The sequence below is a fragment of the Anabrus simplex genome, chromosome 1 (assembly GCF_040414725.1).
Source record: "Anabrus simplex isolate iqAnaSimp1 chromosome 1, ASM4041472v1, whole genome shotgun sequence".
In the NCBI taxonomy this organism is placed as follows: Eukaryota; Metazoa; Arthropoda; class Insecta; order Orthoptera; family Tettigoniidae; genus Anabrus; species Anabrus simplex.
Genome location: NC_090265.1, coordinates 1779991756 through 1780014258, shown reverse-complemented (window position 1 = coordinate 1780014258; position 22503 = coordinate 1779991756). Strand labels below are relative to the sequence as shown.

Genomic DNA, 22503 nt, shown 5'->3' with positions numbered 1-22503 from the left:
TTCTGAGCGGACGTCGGGAGTGCAGCCCTCCTTCAACCAATCGACGGGACGGGAAATTGTTCTGGTCGATATTGGAACAGCCAGGGTGTCTTGCACATGCTGAAGAATGGCGGTTGACGTGGCGTGCGGGGCTGCCACCGCTTGGCGGTGGATGCGCCGATCCTCGCGTGCTGACGTCACCCCTCGCACGTGCCACATGTCCCTGCGCCAACCATCTTCGCCACAGGCGCTGCACCGTGGACACATCCCTATGGGTATCGGCTGCGATTTGACGAAGCGACCAACCTGCCCTTCTCAGCCCGATCACCATACCCCTCGTAAAGTCGTCTGTCTGCTGGAAATGCCTCCGTTGACGGCGGCCTGGCATTCTTAGCTATACAAGTGTCCTGTGGCACACGACAACACGTTCTACAATGACTGTCGGCTGAGAAATCACGGTACGAAGTGGGCCATTCGCCAACGCCGTGTCCCATTTATCGTTCGCTACATGCGCAGCACAGCGGCGCATTTCACATCATGAGCATACCTCAGTGACGTCAGTCTACCCTGCAATTGGCATAAAGTTGTGACCACTCCTTCTTGGTGTTGCATTTGCTCTGTCAGTCAGTGTATTTATTTATTTGTTTATTTATTTATTTATTTATTTATTTATTTAATATATTTATTTATTTAATCCGTTTACACTCTAGGGTAGCCTCCGTGGCACAGGCGGCAGCGCACCGGCTTCTCACTGCTGGATACAGTGGTTCAAATACCGGTCTCTCCATGTAAGATTTGTGCTGGACAAAGCGAAGGCGGGACGGGTTTCTCTCCCGGTACTCCGGTTTTCCCTGTCATCTTTCATTCCAGCAACACTCTCCACTATCATTTTATTTCATCTGTCAGTTATTAATCATTGCTCCAGAGGAATGCGACAGGCCACAGCAACCGGCACAATTCCTATGCTCGCCGCATCCATCCCCGAACCGGTATTTGACCGGAAAACGGGTTGTAGATTTTTTTTTTACCCTGTAGGGTTGGTTTCCCCCCGGACTAACGGAATTATCCCACATCTACTGCCTCAAGGGCGGTTCCGTCCCACGAGTTCCATTCCCGTGAGTTCCGAAAACAAATTGCTTAGGAAAATCGTCCCATGAGTTCCGACCGCGTATTCACGCCTGAATAAATAAGCTAATGAGTCCCACTAGTTCCGAATATCTCTGGAAAACCCAGCTGCCCGTTCTGAGGTTTGCCGGCAAATAATAGTACTACGCGACCTTGAAGAGTTAATGGCCTTACCACCAGGTACCTAAGAGCTATTTTCAAGTCATTTGTTTTTGTCTTTGAGTGGAGCAGACAAACATGAAGTTCACAACTAGCATTAAAGGAAACCAAATTTTGATATTTAATGGTTACCGTTTATATAAGAAACGCGACAACAAATCAAGTGAAGTGTGGATTTGTGCTGCAAAACCATGTGCCGGAAAAGTTATTTTAAAAAATCGAGTGGACCATGATTGTGTTCATGATGTGGCCAGCGTTGAAGTGTTCAAATCAGCTTCCAAGGCCAGGAAAAGAGCTCGCGAGGAGAATAACACCTCAGCCTCACAGGTAAAGATGATTCATATTACTTCTCTTTATTTATTTTTTAAAACCTATTTTATTAACCAAATACAGAAAATGAACGTAGGCTTGTTGGACTTTTGAGCCACTTTAAATTATTATATTAAATATAAGGCTAAGATTAAAGCATGAAAGATTAAATCTATATATATAAAACTAGCAAGATACCCGTGCTTCGCTACGGTATTATACTGAAATTTATAATTGAATGCTTATTGTTTTAGATATATAATCCGCTGAAATTCGCGATATAACTCGTTTTCTGCGAGAATCCACCAAAATTCCCGATCTGACTCGTTTTCTATTAGATTACGGCACGTTTCCTCCCATTTTTTCAATCTTCCTTTTCATTACCCATTTTTACATCCGTAAACTTTTAAAGTTTTAAGATATAGACACATTCATTTTAAAAATTCACCCCCCTTTTCACCCACCATTATCCGGATTTTTCAAAAACGAAAATATACGTGTTTCCTTATTTTTAAAGTGGATCCCCAATACCAATTTTCAGGTCTGTAATATCTTCAGGTTCTGAAATATAAGTAGCCTCGTTAAAGGCATTCAACCTCTTTTTCACCCTTTTCCACCCTTCCTATCGGGATTTTCCGAAAACAAAAAAAAACGTGTTTCTTTATTTTTAAAGGAGATTCTAAATACCATATTTTACATCTATAAACTTTAAAAGTTTTGAGATATAGATACACTCATTTTAAAAATTAACCCCCCCCCCTTTTCACCCTCCAGTTAATTGGATTTTCCAAAAACAAAAAATACGTGTTTCTTTATTTTTAAAAGAGATCAAAGGTACCAATTTTCAGGTCTGTAATATCTTCAGTTTCTGAGATATAGGTATCCTCATTAAAGGCATTCAATCCATTTTCACCCCTTTTCACCCTTCCTATTGGTATTTTCCGAAAAAAAAAAATATGTGTTTCTTTATTTTTAATGAAGATTCTAAGCATCGATTTTTACATCTGTAAACTTTAAAAGTTTTGAGACATAGATGCACTGTTTTTAAAAATTCACCCCCCTTTTCACCCTCCCATTAATTGGATTTTTCAAAAACAAAAAAATACGTGTTTCTTTATTTTTAAAAGAGATCAAAAGTACTAATTTTCAGGTCTGTAATATCTTTAGTTTCTGAGATATAAGTACCGGTATTCTGATAACATGGCTGCCAAATGCAAGATCTAGTGTGGTGTAAAAGTATAAAATATCTATATATAAAGGGAACTGTGCTTTGTTAGCGGCTTCTTGGCAGTATTTATGACACTGTGGCATATATTTATTGTGTGTGAGTGTTGTCTAGTGAATTAGTGATCATTTGATATTGATTTTTAACGTAAGTCTATTGTGTTTTTTTGCCATAGGCGATAGTCATCTTGTTTTGCCCTCAAACCATAGACAACATTACTAAGAGAGACACTCGATATAATTATTTAATTTATTTGCATTGCCCTAAGTGTCGGCCATTTTGTTCCATCTGCCATCAATGCCATGGAAACTATGACAAAGACGGGAACTATGCATGCTCTTATCGACGTTGCCAAGGAAGTAGAGTCTACACCTGTTGACACCATTACAATGGACGTATTTTTGACGGTATAGAGTAGACAGAACAGCCAGCGACTCCACGCCGAGTGTTAGGCGGCGAGAAATAACCTGACACCCTCAGGGAGCCAACGGCTTCGGGCGGATGAGCTCCTTGAGGGAGGAAGGGCGGTGGTCCCTCAGTGGAGGAAATGCCACTGGAATCCACTGAAAACCTGATGTCGGGCAGCAGCGCCATCAGTATCGACTTGATGCACAGAGCAATTCATGCTCGAGATGGGTCAAGAGCGGGGAGCCTCAAGCGTCACCAGAATGACTGGTTTTTCGGTTGTGGTACTGCGGTGTGGAAGAGAGAGGGACCTCACTACACTATTATTCCCATGAACACTATCATGATAGCTGCTTTAAATGGATCTAATTCGTCATGCGACCCGGCTGACAACCGGCGCTTTTGCGGTTCCAGGCTGCAAAGTGTGAAATGTGCTACTGGGCATGTGCATGTAGGCAACCAGGCTGCATATGCGAAATTTGCGACTGGAAGAACAAAGCAGAATGTGGCTACTTGGAATGTGAGAGGACTTTTAGCTTCAGGAAAACTTCTCCTGATAATACAAGAGCTGGAAAGGTATAATATAGGAGTGGCTGGGCTAAGTGAAACTCACTGGAAAAACAATGGCCATTTTAGGAGTGGTAATCATTGGGTCTATTTTTCTGGAAATGAAGAAAAAAGCAGTAACGGGGTCGCAATTGTGATCAGTGACAAACTGAATGACCTAGTGAAAGGATATAAACCTGTTAATGATCGCATTATAACACTAAGTCTCAAATGCAAGCCACTTTCAATCAACATCATTCAGGTTTATGCCCCAACAGCGGATGCATCTGATGAAATAATCGACCGCTTCTATCAAGATCTTGATGCTACTGTTTCAGCTTTTCCAAGCAGAGAAATAACTATTGTTATGGGAGACTTCAATGCCAAAATTGGTTCAACACAACATGATGAGCATGTCAGAACATCGATAGGAAGATACGGAATTGGAGAAAGAAATGAACGGGGGAACAGGCTTCTTGAGTTTGCAATTCAAAACAGGTTCACTATAACTAATACAGTCTTCAAGCATCACATACGGCACATGTACACATGGACATCGCCTGATGGTCAATATAAAAATCAGATTGACTACATCTTGATCAGTTCAAGGTGGAGGTCTTCTGTAATGGACACCAAAACTTGTCCAGGTGCAGTATGTGGCAGTGATCATCAGCTTCTTAGAACAGAAATAAGAATAAAACTTCAAACACCAGTTAAAAGATCATACAGGATACCACAAGGAGTTAATATGTCGTCTTTGAAGGAATCATTGGCGCGAAGAGCCTCCATATTACAGGATCCAATAACAACTGCAGAAGGGCTGTGGAATGTGACAAAAAACTGGATAGAGTCCTCTTTGAATGAATCTCGAGTACCAAATACTAGAAGGCAACAGTGGATCTCTGACTTGAGCCTTCAGCTTGTAGAAGAAAGAAGGTGCCTTAAAAAATCTGGCATTAACACTAAAGAAAAAAGAGAGCAAATGTCTGATCTTGATAGATGGATTCAGTCTTCTTGTAGAAGAGATAAGAATAATTTCCTTAGTAACATTTGTTTTGAGATTGAAGACCATGCAAATCAAAACCACAGCAAGGATATTTTGGACAAAATTAGAATAATCACTCGAGAATTCAAGCCATATTCCTGGAATATACAGAACTCAAAGGGGGATGATGTTGTGGATATAGAGAATGTTCTGGAAACATGGAGATTATACTGCCAGGATCTATACAGTGAACAATGTAATGCATAAGACCAAGTGAAGATAGACAAGCAGTCAGATCCTGAACCTGACATCCTCCGAGATGAAGTATAAATGGCTTTGAAAATGCTGAGAACTGGAAAAGCGTGTCGACCTGATGCAATAAGTGCAGAAGTCTTGAAAGCTACAGACGGTGCTGGAATTGAAATGCTGTTGAAAATCTGCCAAGCAATATGGAATTCTAGAAGATGGCCCGAGGAATGGGTACAGTCAATCTTTGTCCCAATCCACAAGAAAGGATCGAGGAAAAAATGTGAAAATTATCGCTTAATTGCTTTGATTTCACATGCCAGTAAAGTTATGCTTCATATCCTGCACAAGCGACTCCGGGCATTTCTAGAGTATCAAATTCCTGAAGTCCAGACTGGATTTATGAAAGGAAAAGGTACTCGAGAACAGATCTTAAGCCTAAGACAAATCAAAGAAAAGGCTAGAGAAGTCAATGTTCCGGTATATCTGTGCTTTATTGACTACCAAAAGGCCTTTGATACTGTCAAATGGAACCATCTTTGGAAAATTTTGGATGACATGGGTTTGCCACTCCATTTGATTGATCTCCTCAAGTCCTTGTATAAGGGAAATACAGCCACTGTGAAGATTCAAAACAAACAGTCTCAGCAGTTTCGTACAAGGGCTGGAGTTCGCCAGGGATGTATCCTGTCACCGTTACTTTTCAATATATATGGTGAATATGCCATGAGAACTGCATTAGAAGGCTGGGACAAAGGGTTTTCCATTGGGGGATGCAAGATCAACAATTTGAGATTTGCTGATGACACCACCTTGATAGCATCATCTGAAGAGGAGTTGACAGAGCTGATGAAGAGAGTAGAGGAAGTAAGCCTAGAAATTGGATTACGCCTAAATCGGCTGAAAACCAAAGTCATGATTGTTGATCGTAAGAACAACAACAGTCCACATATCAAACAGATTGGAGGGTGTGAAGTTGTACATCAGTATGTATACCTAGGCTCCTTACTATCCAATTCTGGTGGTTCCAAGGATGAAATAAAGCGCAGAATTGAAATAGCAAAGGTAGCAATGATCCGTCTGCGGAAGATCTGGAAAGATAACAACATCACCATTAAGACAAAAAAGAAGCTCGTTGAATCTCTAGTCTTCTCAGTCTTCTTGTATGGCGCAGAGACGTGGACCATCCTCAAACGTGATCGTGAACGGATAGAAAGCTTTGAAATGTGGTGCTGGAGGAAAATGTTAAGGATTCCCTGGACAGCTCATCGCTCGAACACATCAATCCTGAACCATCTTCAGATAAAAGTTCGTCTATCGTGTAAGGTCTCTCAACGAATTGTACGCTACTTTGGACATATAATGCGCCGAGATGGTAGTCTACAAAAGCTAATTGTTGAGGGCAAGGTCCAGGGAACCAGACAACGAGGACGAATACCAACGCGATGGATTGACATGGTGAATGGCCCCCTACAGTGTTCTCTCAGAGTAACCACATTGAAAGCTTTAGATAGGGAAGAATGGCGGAGTATGGTTCATCGGCTAGAGGGCTGAATAGTATGATAGTCACGACGCCTCAGTCATGAGGCAAAACGAAGAAGAAGAAGAAGAATTCTGATTAAAGGCATTCAACCCCCTTTTTTTTTACCGTTTTTCACCCCTCCTATTGGAATTTTCTGAAAACAAAAAAATACGTTTTTCCTTATTTTTAAAGGAGATTCTAAATACCAATTTTTACATCTGTAAACTTTCAAAGTTTTGAGATATAGATACACTCATTTTAAAATTCCAACCCCCTTTTCACCCCCTTAGCGAAGGAATATCCAAAAATCCTTTCTTAGCGAGCACCTACATCTTAATATGAATCTATGCCCACAATTTAATTTCTTTATGTCCAGTAGTTTTGGCTCGGCGATGATGAATCAGTCAGTCAGTCAGTCAGTCAGTCAGTCAGTCAGTCAGTCAGTCAGTCAGTCAGTCAGTCAGTCAGGACAAGTTATTTTATATATATAGATAACTTGTCCTGACTGACTGACTGACTGATTCATCATCGCCGACCTAAAACTACTGGACATAAAGAAATGAAATTTTGGGGATACATTCATATTAACATGTAGGTGCTCGCTAAGAGAGGATTTTTGGATATTCCGTCTCTAAGGGGGTGAAAAGGGGGGTGAAATTTTAAAATGAGTGTATCTATATCTCAAAACTTTAAAAGTTTACAGATGTAAAAATTGGTATTTAGAATCTTCATTAAAAATAAGGAAACAAGTATTTTTTTGTTTTCAGAATATCCCAATAGGAGGGGTGAAAAAGGGTGAAAAATTGGTTGAATGCCTTTAATCAGGATTCCGGTTCTTATATCTCAGAAACTGAAGATATTACAGACCTGAAAATTGGTACATTTTATCTGTTTTAAAGAAACACGTATTTTATTGTTCTTGGAAAAACCAATTAATGGGAGGGTTAAAAGGGGGTGGAATTTTTAAAATGAGTGCATCTATATCTCAAAACTTTTAAAGTTTACAGATGTAAAAATTGGTATTTAGAATCATCATTAAAAATTAAGAAACACGTATTTTTTGGTTTTCTGAAAATCCCAATAGGAGGGGTGAAAAGGGGTGAAGAAGGGGTTGAATGCTTTTAATGAGGCTACTTATATCTCAGAAAATGAAGATTTTACAGACCTGAAAATTGCTGTATGGGAACTCCTTTAAAAATAAAGAAACACATTTTTTTGTTTTTGGAAAATCCAATTAATGGGGGGGGGTGAAAAAGGGGTGCATTTTTAAAATGAGTGTATCTATATCTCAAAACTTTTAAAGTTTACAGATGTAAAAATTGGTATTTATAATCATCATTAAAAATTAAGAAACACGTATTTTTTGGTTTTCGGAAAATCCCAATAGAAGGGGTGAAAAGCGGTGAAAAATGGGTTGAATGCCTTTTAATGAGGCTGCTTATATCTGAGAAACTGAAGATATTACAGACCTGAAAATTGGTGTTTGGGATCTCCTTTAAAAATAAAGAAGCATGTATGTTTTTGTTTTTGGAAAATCCAATTAATGGGGGGTGAAAAGGGGGTGAATTTTTAAAATGAGTGTATCTATATCTCAAAACTTTTAAAGTTTATAGATGTAAATATTGGTATTTAGAATCTCCTCTAAAAATAAAGAAACACGTATTTTTTGTTTTCGGAAAATCCCAATAGGAAGGGTGGAAAAGGGTATAAAAAAGGGTTGAATGCCTTTATGAGGCTACTTATATTTCAGAACCTGAAGATATTACAGACCGAAAAATTGGTGTTTGGAATCTCCTTTCAGAATAAAGAAGCACGTATTTTTTGTTTTTGGAAAATGCAATTAATGAGGGGGGTGTGAAAAGGTGGTGAATTTTTAAAATGAGTGAATCTATGTCTCAAAACTTTTAAAGATTATAGATGTAAAAATTGGTATTTAGAATCTCTTTTAAAAATTAAGAAACAAGTATTATTTTGTTTTCGGAAAATCCCAATAGGAGGGGTGAAAAGGGGTGAAGAAGGGGTTGAATGCTTTTAATGAGGCTACTTATATCTCAGAAAATGAAGATTTTACAGACCTGAAAATTGCTGTATGGGAACTCCTTTAAAAATAAAGAAACACGTTTTTTTTGTTTTTGTAAAATTCAATTAATTGGGGATGAAAAGGGGGTGAATTTTTAAAATGAGTGTATCTATATCTCAAAACTTTTAAAGTTTACAGATGTAAAAATTGGTATTTAGAATCATCATTAAGAATTAAGAAACACGTATTTTTTTGTTTTCGGAAAATCCCAATAGGAGGAGTGAGAAGGAGTGAAAAAGGGGTTGAATGCCTTTAATGAGGCTACTTATATCTCAGAAACTGAAGATATTACAGATCTGAAAATTGGTGTTTGGGATCTCCTTTAAAAATAAAGAAACACGGTTTTTTTGTTTTGTTTTTGGAAAATCCAATTAAGGGGGGATGAAAAGGGGTGAATTTTTAAAATGAGTGTATCTAAATCTCAAAACTTTTAAAGTTTATAGATGTAAAAATTGGTATTTAGAATCTCCTTTAAAAATAAAGAAACACGTATTTTTTGTTTTCGGAAAATCCCAATAGGAAGGGTGGAAAAGGGTGAAAAAAGGGTTGAATGCCTTTATGAGGCTACTTATATTTCACAACCTGAAAATATTACAGACCAGAAAATTGGTGTTTGGGATTTCCTTTAAGAATAAAGAAAAACGTATTTTTTGTTTTTGGAAAATCCAATTAATGAGGGGGGTGGAAAGGGGGTGACTTTTAAAATGAGTGTATTTATATCTCAAAACTTTTAAAGATTATAGATGTAAAAATTGGTATTTAGAATCTCCTTTAAAAATAAACACGTATACTTTTGTTTTCAAAAAATCCCAATAGGAAGGGTGGAAAAGGGTGAAAAATTGGTTGAATGCTTTTAATGAGGCTACTTACATTTCAGAACCTGAAGATATTACAGACCTGAAAATTGGTATTTGGGATCTACTTTAAAAATAAAGAAACAGGTATTTTTTCGTTTTTGGAAAATCCAAATAATGGGGGGTGAAAAGCGGGGTGAATTTTTAAAATGAGTGTGTCTATATCTTAAAACTTTAAAAGTTTACAGATGTAAAAAATTGGTATTTAGAATCTCCTTTAAAAATAAAGGAACACGGTTTTTTTTTTTTTAATGAGGATACATACATCTGAGAAACTGAAGAAATTACAGAACTGAAAATTCGTAAATGGGATCGCCTTTAAAAATAAAGAAACACAGGTTTTTTGGTTTTTTGGAAAATCCAATTAGTGGCGGTTAAACAGGAGTGACAAATTGGGGCGAATTTTTTGAAAGACTATATCTACAGAATATCTGAGAAACGTAAAATGTTACAGACGTAAAAAGTGTGTATTTGGAATCTCCTGTAAATGTAAAAAAACATAGGTGATTTGTGTTTGGAAACTCCATTTAAGGGGAACAAAAAAGGGGTGAAATTTTAAAATGAGAATTTCTACAGTATCTCAAAAAACTCAACACGTTACAGAAGTAAAAAAATGGTATTTTTAATCTCTATTAAAAATAAAGAAACGTGTATTTTTAGTTTTCGGAAATAACACTTGGGTTAGAGTGGGGGAGGGGGTAAATGTGACTGAAAATGGTGATGAATTATTTTAATTAGGCTACTGATATCTCAAAAATGAAGATGTTACAGACGTGAAATTTGATATTTGGAATCTGCTTTAAAAGTAAAAAACACGTATTCTCGGAAAATCCAATGAAAAGGGGGGGGGGGGAGTGGTTGACTGAATTGAAAAATTAATTGACTTAATTTATGAGAATACATACATCTAATAAAAACTAAAGTTGTTACAGGCGTGACCATTGGTATTTGGATCTCCTTTAAGAACAAAGAAAAACGCGTTTTAGGGGGAACCCATCTTGGGGTGCGGGAGTGAAAAGGAGTTGAATTCCTTTCATGAGGACACATAATCAAAAACTGAAGAAGTCAGAGTCGTGATAATTGGTATTTAGAATATCCTTTACTATTAAAGAAACAGTATTTTTTGCCGGATAATTCACTTGGGAGAGGGGGGGAAGGAGTGAGAAAGGAAGTGAAAGAAAGTGAATTATTTTTATGGGGATACTTATATCTCAAAACTGAAGGTAATAGACGTGAACATTGGTGTTTGGAATCTCCTTTAAACATAAAGAAACACACCTTCTTTTAATTTTTTTGGGGGGGGTCTTAATAAACTTAACGGCGGTGGGGTGTAAAAGGAGGTGAGACCAATTGATTTTACTGTTCATAATGTACTTATGAGGAGCCTCCGTTGCTCAGGCGACAGCGCGCTGGCCTCTCACAGCTGGGTTCCGTAGTTCAAACCCCGGCCATTCCCTGTGACATTCATGCTGGACAAAGCGGAGGCGGGACAGGTTTTTCTCCGTTTACTCCGATTTTTCCTGTCATAATTCATTCCAGCAACACTGTCCAATATTTCATTTCATTTGTCATTCATCGATCATTGGCCCAGAGGTGTGCTTCGGCAGGCGGCACAATTCCTATTGTCGCCGCTAGATGGGGCTTTTTCATTCCATTCCTGGCCCTGTCGACTGACTGGAAACAGGCTGCAGATTTTCGATGTACTTATTTTGATCATTAATCGATCATTTCTAATCTTTCCTGGGTTCGTTTTCAACAGCCATCTTTTCCTTCGGAGAACGTTCTTAGATTACAGTAGATTCTCCTGACATATAAATAAAAATTTAAACACATTTGAAATAAACGATAGGAATGAGATTGACCGTCAAATTGTTCACCTCTATAAAAAGGTCAATAATGCACGGAAGTCAGTCATTCATATCGTCAGAAACCCGCACACTGGCCTACCCGCGACAATGGTGCTGGTCACATTGTCAACAATGACAATGGCAGCAGATGTAATTTACCGCCAAGTAGCGGTCTTGCATGTCGCTGTGGGGTCCAGAACATCTAATAATAATAATAATAATAATAATAATAATAATAATAATAATAATAATAATAATAATATTCTGGACCGTCGTTCATTACCGCCAAGGCACCCAAGACGACATCAAGCCGGATCTCCTGAAGGATTTGATCCATATTAAAAATGCTTATAGGAAAAGATGGCAAAGATTTAGGGACCCAACTGACCGGGTTGAATACCTGGACCTACCCCGGGAAGTACGAAATCGATTGCTGGAAAGAAAGATTGAAAAAATGGGAGGAAACTTGCCGTAATCTATTAGAAAACAAGTCAGATCACGAATTTTGGCGGATTCTCGCAGAAAACGAGTCGGATCGCGAATTTAGGTCGATTATATATCTAAAACAATAAGCATTCAATGATAAATTTCAGTGTAATACCGTAGCGAAGCACGAGTATCTTGATAGTAATATAATATTTATCTTCATCTAATATGCTTAGGAATAATATCGTCATTCTTAGGGATCTAATATGATTCATGTGACATGCTTACTTATTTAACAATTATTGTTATTTAACAATTATTGTAATTTAACAATATTGTAATAATTCATTACATAATTACAAGCGGTAAAGTGAACCATTCTAACGCCATGTATTTTTTTCAGATATATGACGAAGAATTCGGACACTTGCATCAGACAGGGTGTCCGGCTCCATGGCCAAATAGTTAGCGTGTTGGCCTTTGGTCACAGGGGTCCCGGGTTCGATTCCCGGCAGGGTCGGGAATTTTAACCTTGATTGGTTAATTTCGTTGGCACTGGGGCTGGGTGTATGTGTCGTCTTCATCATCAAGTCATCCTCATCACGACGCGCAGGTCGCCTACGGGGGTCAAATCAAAAGACCTGCATCTGGCGAGCCGAACTTGTCCTCGGACACTCCCGGCACTAAAAGCCATACGCCATTTCATTTCATCAGACAGGGTACGAGTTAGTGACTCGAATACCTCAGTTCCAAAGTTTAGAGTTCACTGTGTAGACAGCGGAGTAAAGCACGAGTGCAGAAAGAACCAATGCATCGAGGTGAAGTAAATTTAGCTGAAGAAACTATGTATGCCCGATGTCACAAACTTCTTATTGGCTGACGTCTGTGAAGGCAACAGATTATTGATATTTGCGAACCCCAGAGGCAAAGAAATATTGAAAAAAAAAACACTTCTTAATGGACGGGACATTCAAGAGTGTCAGTAAGCAGTTCTGTCAAGTGTACACCATTCATGCAGACTTTGGAAGCAACAAAGAGGAGAAATGTAACGCCTGCTGTTTTCGCACTGCTTCCAAACAAGAATAATGCCACTTATGTTCGCCTCTTCGAAAAAAATCCTTGATGTAACACCTGAATGGTCACCTGAAATAGTAAACATGCATTTTGAGGCTGGAGTTATCAAAGCGATAGAAGTATTTCCAAGAGTCCAAGTGCAAGGTTGTTTTTTTCCACTTCAGTCAAAGTATTTGGAGAAAAGGGCAAGAAATTTGGCATTCGCGTATGTATAAAACTAGCCAGGAAATCAGAAACGCCATCAGGCAGTGTGCTGCACTTTCATTCCTGAAACAAGAAAAAGTAAAAGACGGCTGGCTACACATTCATAGCACGGCCCCGGACAATGAAAAGTTAATCGAGGTTTGATTACTTTGTCGAGCAATTGCTTGAAAACGTGAATATTCCAATTGAAATGTGGAATTGCCATGGGAAGAGGAATAGAACGAATAACTCTGTAGAAGGTTGGAACCATAAGCTAAATTTGAAATGCGGAAAACCACATCCCTGTATAAGAGACTTGGTGTTGTGTTTGAAGAAGGAGTCTCAAAATTCAGACGAAAAAATTATGTGGGCAGATTTGAATTTGAAAGCCACACAAAGGAAAAGAAAATATGTTGCAATGGATAACAGAATCCAAAGAGCAACTCAACAGTTTGAAGAGACCGGTGATTTAACAGTATTTTTAAGAAATGTTTCATTTGCTGTACATATTGATTAATAGTATAAAGAGAAGTATAATTCAGTTAAAAGATCAATCTGACGAAGCTACGTGCTGATTACTAAGCGACTTATAAATAAGATAAAAACAGTTCAAAGAAGAAGCGACATACTGATACTATTTTAAGAACTTTGTAAATATAACTCAAAAGTGATTATTTTGACGAAGGCACCTGCTGATACAGGTACTGACAAGGCGAAGGCTGCTTATGGAAGCTACCGGTCCAAGGCGTCCGCCCCCCCCCCCCTCTGTTAGAGGAGCCAATTCATTAAAGAGGGCACGCACTAGCGGCTGGCGCTAACAATGGACCATATTTGTTTCAGTAACAAAAAATTTAATACAATTTTGCTGTAGCAAATTACGCTGAAACTCGCTCAGGTAGTGTTCGGAACTGACGGGACTCGCTCAGGTAGTGTAACTGGCAGATAGCTAATTCGCGAAAGGATTCGGAACTGGCGGGAATCGGAACTCATGGGAGGACACGCTCAAGGGCAGTGTTCTGAAACGTGAGACATTTCGTCGGGGATACAAGTGGGAGTAGGACCAGTACCTCACCCAGGCGGCCTCACCTGGTATGCTGAACAAGGGTCTTGTGAGGGGATGCGAAGATTGTAAGGGACAGGGAAGGAAGAGGGAAGGAAGCGGTCGTGGCCTTAAATTAGGCACCATCCCGGTATTTGCCTGGAGAAGAAGTGGGAACCGCTGAAATCCACTTAGAGGATGACTGAGGTGGGAATCGAATCTCCTCTACTCAGTTAAGCTCTCGTCCGACTCGTTGGCTGAACGGTCGGCGTACTGGCCTTCGTTTCAGAAGGTCCCGGGTTCGATTCCCGGCCGGGTCGGGGATTTTAACCTTAATTCGTTAATTCCAATGGCATGGGGGCTAGGCGTATGTGTTGTCTTCATCATCATTTCATCCTCATCACAACGCGCAGGTCGCCTATGGGTGTCAAATAGAAAGACCTGCACCTGGCGAGCCGAACCCGTTCTGGGATATCCCGGCACTAAAAGCCATACGACATTTCATTTCAGTTGACCTCCCGAGGCTGAGTGAACCCAGTTTCAGTCCTCGAACCGCTTTCCAAATTTCGTGGCAAAGCCAGGAATCGAACCCGGGCCCCCGGGGTCGGCGAGAAATCACACTAACCACTACGCCGCAGACGTGGACACGAATGATGAGATACTGAGAGGAGGATGGTTTGACAAGAAGAAGAGCGATAGGGCACATCTTAAGACACCCAGAACTTGTTCAATTAGTTTTTGAGGGAAGTGAAGACGGTAAGAACGGTAGGGGTAGACCAAGGCATGAATATGACCTACAGATTAGAATACTTAGAAATTAATCGGTTAATAAAAGATAGGGTGGCGTGGAAAGCTGCATCAATGTATGAACGGATGCCCGATCAACAATAACGCCAACACTAAGTAGAGGAATGTTCGTGTGGTTGTTGGTAGTTTGTTGTGTATTGAGAGGAACACAAAAACTCATTCCACGAGCTATATGATTTTTCACGAGAGTTTAATCCTGATGTAAACAAATAGGCGGAGCATCTTGGCTTTGCACGTGGACATATACGTAGTTGATTGGAGAGGTGTCCGGACATTTCGTACCACGGACATTCCGTACCACTAGATTTTTGAGGACATTTCGTACCACCTAGGTCGTTATCTACCTACAAACGGTTTTCCCATAATCCCCAAATATTTACGCCAGGACAATCCGTACCACTTGATGTATAATTGGAATTCCATTTCCACGCCAGTGGGCATAATGAGCCTGACAGACACATTTTAGAAATCAGAAACAAGAATAATTTACATTTGCTGAAGAAAACTTCTATATTATCTGAATAATTGCTTCTTGAACTATGCCTATCGCGTATGATTACCTAAATATGGTCATAAGAAAATCGACTTTTTGAAGTATAAATCCTGAAACAAAACAATACAATAGAAATATACATCGTGTTCGGGTACAATGTGCCTGACGAGCATAAGGATGGATAATATTACTGTTATTTTGAATATTTATAAACTACCGGATTATTTCAGTATCAAGTAAGTAACATAAAAGATTCTGATGAACTGGCCAATATTGGTTTGAAGGTCACGCGGAAACAGGAAACTAATGAAAGGTGGAAGTAGCGAATGTCGAATACGAGATTAGTATTAACACGTGTGCCAGTCAGATCAGTTGCGCCCCAGTAGTAGTCACACCATGAGAAGACTCATGCGCCAGTAGTGGACAATGGATATACACATGAATACATTCATTAGGATATCGTTTTTACTTCGCAATACTTCCCACTCTTTCAAGTGGTACGGAATGTCCTCTCTTAAATATTTTAAAGTAATTATCTGACACTTCGCAGGTAATCAGCCGGTCAAGTGGTACGTAAAGTCCGGTGGTACGAAATGTCCGTGGTACGAAATGTCCTAGAACCGATTGGAGAATCAACCATCGCACTCACTGGACTGTATGCGAGCTCGAAGAAAATTAGTACGACGCATTAATTTAATTTTATCTTAGTTTATTACATTTAGATAGTCTGAAAGAGTACGTAATCAAATTAAAATATGGTTGTCATATATACCGGTGGTCCGCCTCTGTGGTGTAGTGGTTAGCGTGATTAGCTGCCACCCCCGGAGGTCCGGGTTCGATTCCCGGCTCTGCCACGAAATTTGAAAAGTGGTAGGAGGGCTGGAACGGGGTCCACTCAGCCTCGGGAGGTCAACTGAGTAGAGGTGGGTTCGATTCCCACCTCAGCCATCCTGGAAGTGGTTTTCCGTGGTTTCCCACTTCTGCTCCAGGCGAATGCCGGGATGGTACCTAACTTAAGGCCACGGCCGCTTCCTTCCCTCTTCCTTGCCTATCCCTTCCAATCTTCCCATCCCTCCACAAGGCCCCTGTTCAGCATAGCAGGTGAGGCCGCCTGGGCGAGGTACTGGTCATACTCCCCAGTTGTATCCCCCGACCAAGAGTCTGACGCTCCAGGACACTGCCCTAGAGGCGGTAGAGGTGGGATCCCTCGCTACGTCCGAGGGAAAAACCGAACCTGGAGGGTAAACAGATGATGATGATGATGATATATACCGGTGTATATCTATATTTTTAAAAATAAAACAGTGATTAAATAACGAGATATGAAGGCACAAGGCGTGGTGTAATGCAGGAAGTCTTCTCATAGTGAGGGAAAGTCCCAAGCTGTACAGCGTGGAGATAAGGTATTGCATCTTGCAGCAGCTGTCAGTGTCAGTATTCATAGCGAGAGAAATGGAGCAAGAGGTAGGACCATCGCGTGTAGTGAAGCACAAAAGAGGAAAACCGCTCAGAAGTGACCATAGGCAGTGCGTTGTGAATGTTTTTAATAAAATAAGTGAACAGAATCCAGAATCTCCCTTCAGACCCCTCTGTTTAGTTTCACACAGCTCAAAAACTGTTCCTCATCTATTTTAGGTCATATGAGCAGCACTGTATGTCCGAACACGAGACGTTGACGGGGCGGAGGTCGATACTACACGATCAGCGAATCACAACTCTTTCTTTGGCTGAGGCGTGGACATACCTTGTTTACATCAGGATTAAACTCTCGTGAAAAATCATATAGAGGTATTAACCAGACCCCGGCGTGGTTAAGAATCGAACCCAGAGCTCTAAGAACCGAAGGGGTCGGACACATGTCTAACTATTTCTGTGAGGCCGACACCATAGAGAGTTGTTCGGCACCAGTGGTTGCGAGGTTACACCCAACATCATGAGTTCGATCCCAGCCATGATCGGAGAAGTTTTGAAGACGGCAGTGCGCCATGTCGTTCCCGCCGCCATGTGAAAGAACGCATTCTCCTGTAATCTGCCTCCGCAGAGATTCCGTTTAACTGATAAGAGAAATATTTCCTGCCAACAACTCGCCAGTCAACCACGACGCGTTTTATTTAATTTCCTGCGAAGTGCGATAGGCACTCTACGAGGCAAATCAGAACGCATACGATGCACAACGTTTTGCCAGTGCAGCTTGCAAATCAACAGTGGGTGTTATTAAGCGAAGTGTTTTGAGGCACCAGTTACCTAAGTAAGTACCCTGAACAGTTCTAATATGTTGAAATACTTCGTGAATTTTATTATATTTGTGTCAAATGCTAAGATCGACAATGACATACGAATTTATTATACCAGTGCTAGAGGGTGAATTTTCAAATATTTGCATATTTTGATTGTTCCATAATATAGTATAAGAGGCTGCCTGGCCGAGGCGGTGAAGGCGTGCTTGGTTCGCCCGGAAGGACGTGGGTTCGAATCCCCGTCAGGTAGTCGTAAAATTTAAGAAACGATATTTCCACTTCCGGAGGTGCACATGGCCCTGAGGTTCACTCAACCTACACCAAAAATGAGTACCAGGTTAATTCATGGGAGCAAAAGCGGCCGAGCGTAGAGCTAACCACTTTACACCAGCAAGTGCCGAGGTTACGGATAGTGGAAGCCTTCCACCCCTCCAAGGGCCTTCATGGCCTGTACGAAGATGGCTTTGCTTTTATGATATAATATGCCCATAAGGAATAAAGGCGATTCATACCATTTAAAATCGAATATGTATAAATATTGTACCCTTTTGATCTTGTATATTGGGTGCAATATATACGAAATACGCGCATATTCTTGGCATAGGTGCATAGAAATGCAGTTTTTTGACTGCGGTTTTATTATTGTTTCGTATAAAACAACATATAATATTATGTATTGATATTCAAATCGTCCGCTTCTGTGGTGTCTTGGTTAGTGTGATTAACTGCCACCCCCGAGGCCTGGGTTCGATTCCCGGCTCTGCCACGAAATTTAAAAAGTGGTACGAGGGCTGGAACGGGGTCCACTCAGCCTCGGGAGGTCAATTGAGTAGAGGTCGGTTCGATTCCCACCTCAGCCATCTTGAAAGTGATTCTCCGTGGTTTCCTACTCCTCCTCCTGGCAAATGCCGGGATGGTTCCTAACTTAAGGCCACGGCAGCTTCCTTCCCTCTTCCTTGACTATCCGTTCCAATCTTCCCACACCCCGCAAGGCCCCTGTTCAGCATAGCAGGTGAGGCCGCCTGGGCGAGGCACTGGTCATCCTCCCCAGTTGTATTCCCCGACCCAGAGTCTGAAGCTCCAGAACACTGCCCTTGAGGCGGTAGAGGTGGGATCCTTCGCTGAGTCCGAGGGAAAAAGTCAACCTCGCACGGTAAACAGATTAAGAAAGAAAGATTGCAGAGTGTGCAATAGTGCATATATTGACGGGCTGAGTGGCCCAGACGGTTCAGGCGTTGGCCATCTGAACCCAACTAGACAGATTCCGTCCTGGCTCGGCCCGGTGGTATTTGAAGGTGCTCAAATACGTCAGCCTCTTGTCGGTATATTTACTGGCACTTTAGAGAACTCCTGCGTGACCAAATTCCGGCACCTCGGCGTCTTCGAAAACCGTAAAAGTAATTAGTGGGATGTAAAAATAACATTATTATTATTATTATTATTATTATTATTATTATTATTATTATTATTATTATTATTATTATTATTATTATTATTACTGAAATTGAAAATAAAACAGCCTGTTTCGAGTCATTTGACCGGGTCAGGGATGGAATAAATGAAGTTTCCATCTAGCGGCGTGGATAGAAATATTGCCGGCTGCCGAAGCCTGTCGCACTTCTCTGGGGCAATGATTATTGACTGACAGATGAAATGAAATGATATTGGAGAGTGTTGCTGTTATGAAATATGACAGTGAAAACCGGAGTACCCGGAGAAAATCCTGTTACTCCTCCGCTCTGTCCAGCACAAATCTCACATAGAGTGACCGGGATTTGAACCACGGAACCCAGTGGTGAGAGGCCGGTGCGCTGCCGCCTGAGCCACGGAGGCTATTATTATTATTATTATTATTATTATTATTATTATTATTATTATTATTATTATTATTATTATTATTATTATTATTATTATTATTATTATTATTATTATTGTTACGGAGTTTGGTGGATCAGCAGAGGTGAAAGAAGGTGCGGGCTGGATTGGGTCTAACTACAAGTTCGGAAGATGAATTAAAATTTCAACAAAGGTTATATTTTCAAAACTTAACAGTGGTGACATAGAATTTGAAAACTTAACAAGTCAACAACAAGCCAAAATCAGGTACAAAGAAATTATAAGTGTTAGGGGATAATTACAAGATCTGGGCTTCGAGCTCCACAATTACAATCCTTGAGCTATTAGCCCAACTTTACCAAGGTACAAAATTAAACAAAGGGGCAGAAAACCCCATCATGCCAAGGAGCACTTGCCCCTAATTACAATGTTAAGCCTCGTAGAGGCACGCAGAGATCAAATTTAGGAAAGAGCAGACCCGCTCTCAATTTTACAAGCCTATCAAAGGCCACAACAAACTTCACTCCTAACTGCACTCAAGGCACACATATAATGGTACAGGGGTACCTCGCACCCAATCTACTGGGCCTTCTCAGGAAGGAAAACCAAACGAGTTAAATAAATGGCCCAAAATACAAACTTGAATGGAGGCGATTACTTGCACTCCTACACTAAATTTTTTTCTTTTAAAGCCTATGTGGCTCAAGGCCGAAACACAAGGGCTAATCCCAAGCTAAGGAGGTGACCCGTATGAGAAAACTTTAATATATGAAGGAAGAGAAGAAACGGTTATAAAAACGTAGTCACCTCACATTCAAAATGAAGGGGAGTTCGAGAGGGTAAAGCACTCTCTATCCCCGCTTTACAGTAAAAGAGATTTGTAGATTTTACATAGACAGAAAAGGAATTTACATTTTAAAAGGTAGGTTACATACTAAAGGTTTCGAACCCTCCCCGAGAGTTAAACTGCTGAGCCAGCAAGAAATGAAGATGTTAAAAGGCCATTACCTTGTTGAAGAGCTGCTACTTGGAGAAAGAGGCACTTCCCGCCCCCTGCTACATATCCACACACTGAGTTAGATGTTATACTAGTAGCCCCGAGACAAGAAAAACAGCAGTTTTATACCCTCGTGGAAAATTCGAGACCTTTCAGGAATGAGTAGACACACCCCTCAACTTTATTGGATAGCTTAGAGCAACATATCTATGTCGAAGAAGACATACATGATTGGTTGGAATAAAATTAAACAAATTTGGGATTGGCTAAATTCAAAACAGGCGGATAGAAAGGATTAATGTTGCCAACCCAAAGATAACAGAACAAAATATAGTAAAAACAAAACTAATGAATACTAAATTTCTTCAGGAAAGTTCATTCCATTACACCAGAGTGTATTACCATAGATTTTTGTAGAGACATCTGTTAGAGAATGTCCACACTTCTTGATCTATGAAAAACAAAAGTAAATCACAAACACTCAGTGACATCTTCTGATAAACCGTAGAACTAGTTCAGTTGTAAACTTCAGCGCTTCTCCTGTAGAGGAGTTTCAATTGGCGCAAGATTTGAACTTGCGTCGTGGAGGTGTACCGCCCGGTACAATTATTATCATTAATATTATTATTATTATTATTATTATTATTATTATTATTATTATTATTATTATTATTATTATTATTATTATTATATTATTATTATTATTATTATTATTATTATTATTATGATTCCTTTTTCTAATGTTTACCGTCCAGGGTTGGTTTTCCCTTGGACTCAGCGAGGAATCCTACCTCTACCGCCCCAAGGGCAGTGTGCTGGAGCGTGAGACTTCGGGTCGCGGTATACAACTGGAGAGGAGGACCAGTACCAGTGCCCCCACGCGGCCTCACCTGATGTGCTGAACAGGGGCCTTGTCGGAGGATGGGAATATTGGAAGGGATAGACAAGCAAGAGGAAATGAAGTGGTCGTGGCCTTATGTTAGGTACCATCTCGACATTTGCCTCGAGGAAAACTTGGAAACCACGGAAAACACTTTGAGGAGAGCTGAGGTGGGAAAAGGGTGGCAGACAATCACGCTAACCACTATACCACAGGAACGAACGTTATTATTATTATTATTATTATTATTATTATTATTATTATTATTATTATTATTATTATTATTATTAGAAAATACTCACGGTATCCCCCTACCCCCTTCCTTTAGTAAGAGGCAACTAAACAGGGCAACCCTCAACGGGATCTCCACTTGGGATTCCCCTGTCTATGCCTTACATCACTTCCACTTAAAGCACTGTTCACGTAGCAAATATCGCCGCCCTATTCTCTTTTTTAATGGCTCATCACTGCTGCCATCTTAACTATTTATATATTGAAATCACGAGACATAACCATCAACAAGTAGCCTCAACTTAAGTATCATTTACCCATTTAAATGATCAATCAAGATATTAAAAATATTCAAGCTCCTTTGGCCTTTTTAATAGTGAAAATACCAGCGTTTCGCCCCGGTGTGACAGTGGACTCGTCAGTTGGAATTCTACACATGCGGCTAGCGCACCCCAGTGTAGTAGTGGGCTCGTCAGTTGGATTGCTACACCTAGCTCGGGGCTAGTGCACCCCAGTGTAGCTGTGGGCTCGTCAGTTGTATTGCTACACCTAGCTGGCGGCTAGTGCACCCCAGTGTAGCTGTGGGCTCGTCACTTTGGATTGCTAAAACTAGCTGGCAGCTAGTGCACTGCAGTGTAGCTGTGGGCTCGCCAGTTTAATTGCTACACCTATCTGGCGGCTAGTGCACCCCAATGGTGCTGTGGTCTCGTCACTTGGATTGCTACACTTAGCTCGGGGCAAGGGCACCCCAGTGTAGCAGTTGGGTCGTCAGTTGGGTTGCAAAACCTAGCTGGGGGCTAGTGCACCCCAGTGTAGCAGTGGGTTCGGCAGTTGGATTGCTACACCTAGCTGGTGGCTAGTGCACCCAAGCGTATCACTTGGCTCGGCGGTTGAACTGCTACACCTAGCTGGCGGCTAGTGCACCCCAGTGTAGCTGTGGCACTCTTCAGTTTTATTGTTACACGTAGCTGGCAGCTACTGCACCCCAGGCTAGCTGTGGGCTCGTCAGTTGGATTGC

The 22503-nt window shown here is 40.7% G+C and overlaps 1 protein-coding gene across 2 annotated transcripts in view; it reads left to right on the top strand.

Annotated features, from left to right (window-relative positions):
- The window catches only part of LOC136883178 (uncharacterized), a 46227-nt gene that overhangs the window by 13628 nt on the left and 10096 nt on the right, over positions 1–22503 (top strand). Inside the window, exon 1 of one of the 2 annotated variants that reach the window (XM_067155362.2) lies at positions 16899–17552. The exons of the other annotated variant lie outside the window; for it this stretch is intronic. The gene's annotated coding sequence lies outside the window, so the exon portion shown is untranslated. Of the gene's footprint in view, positions 1–16898; positions 17553–22503 lie in introns of those variants that run through there. 2 annotated transcript variants of the gene reach the window in all.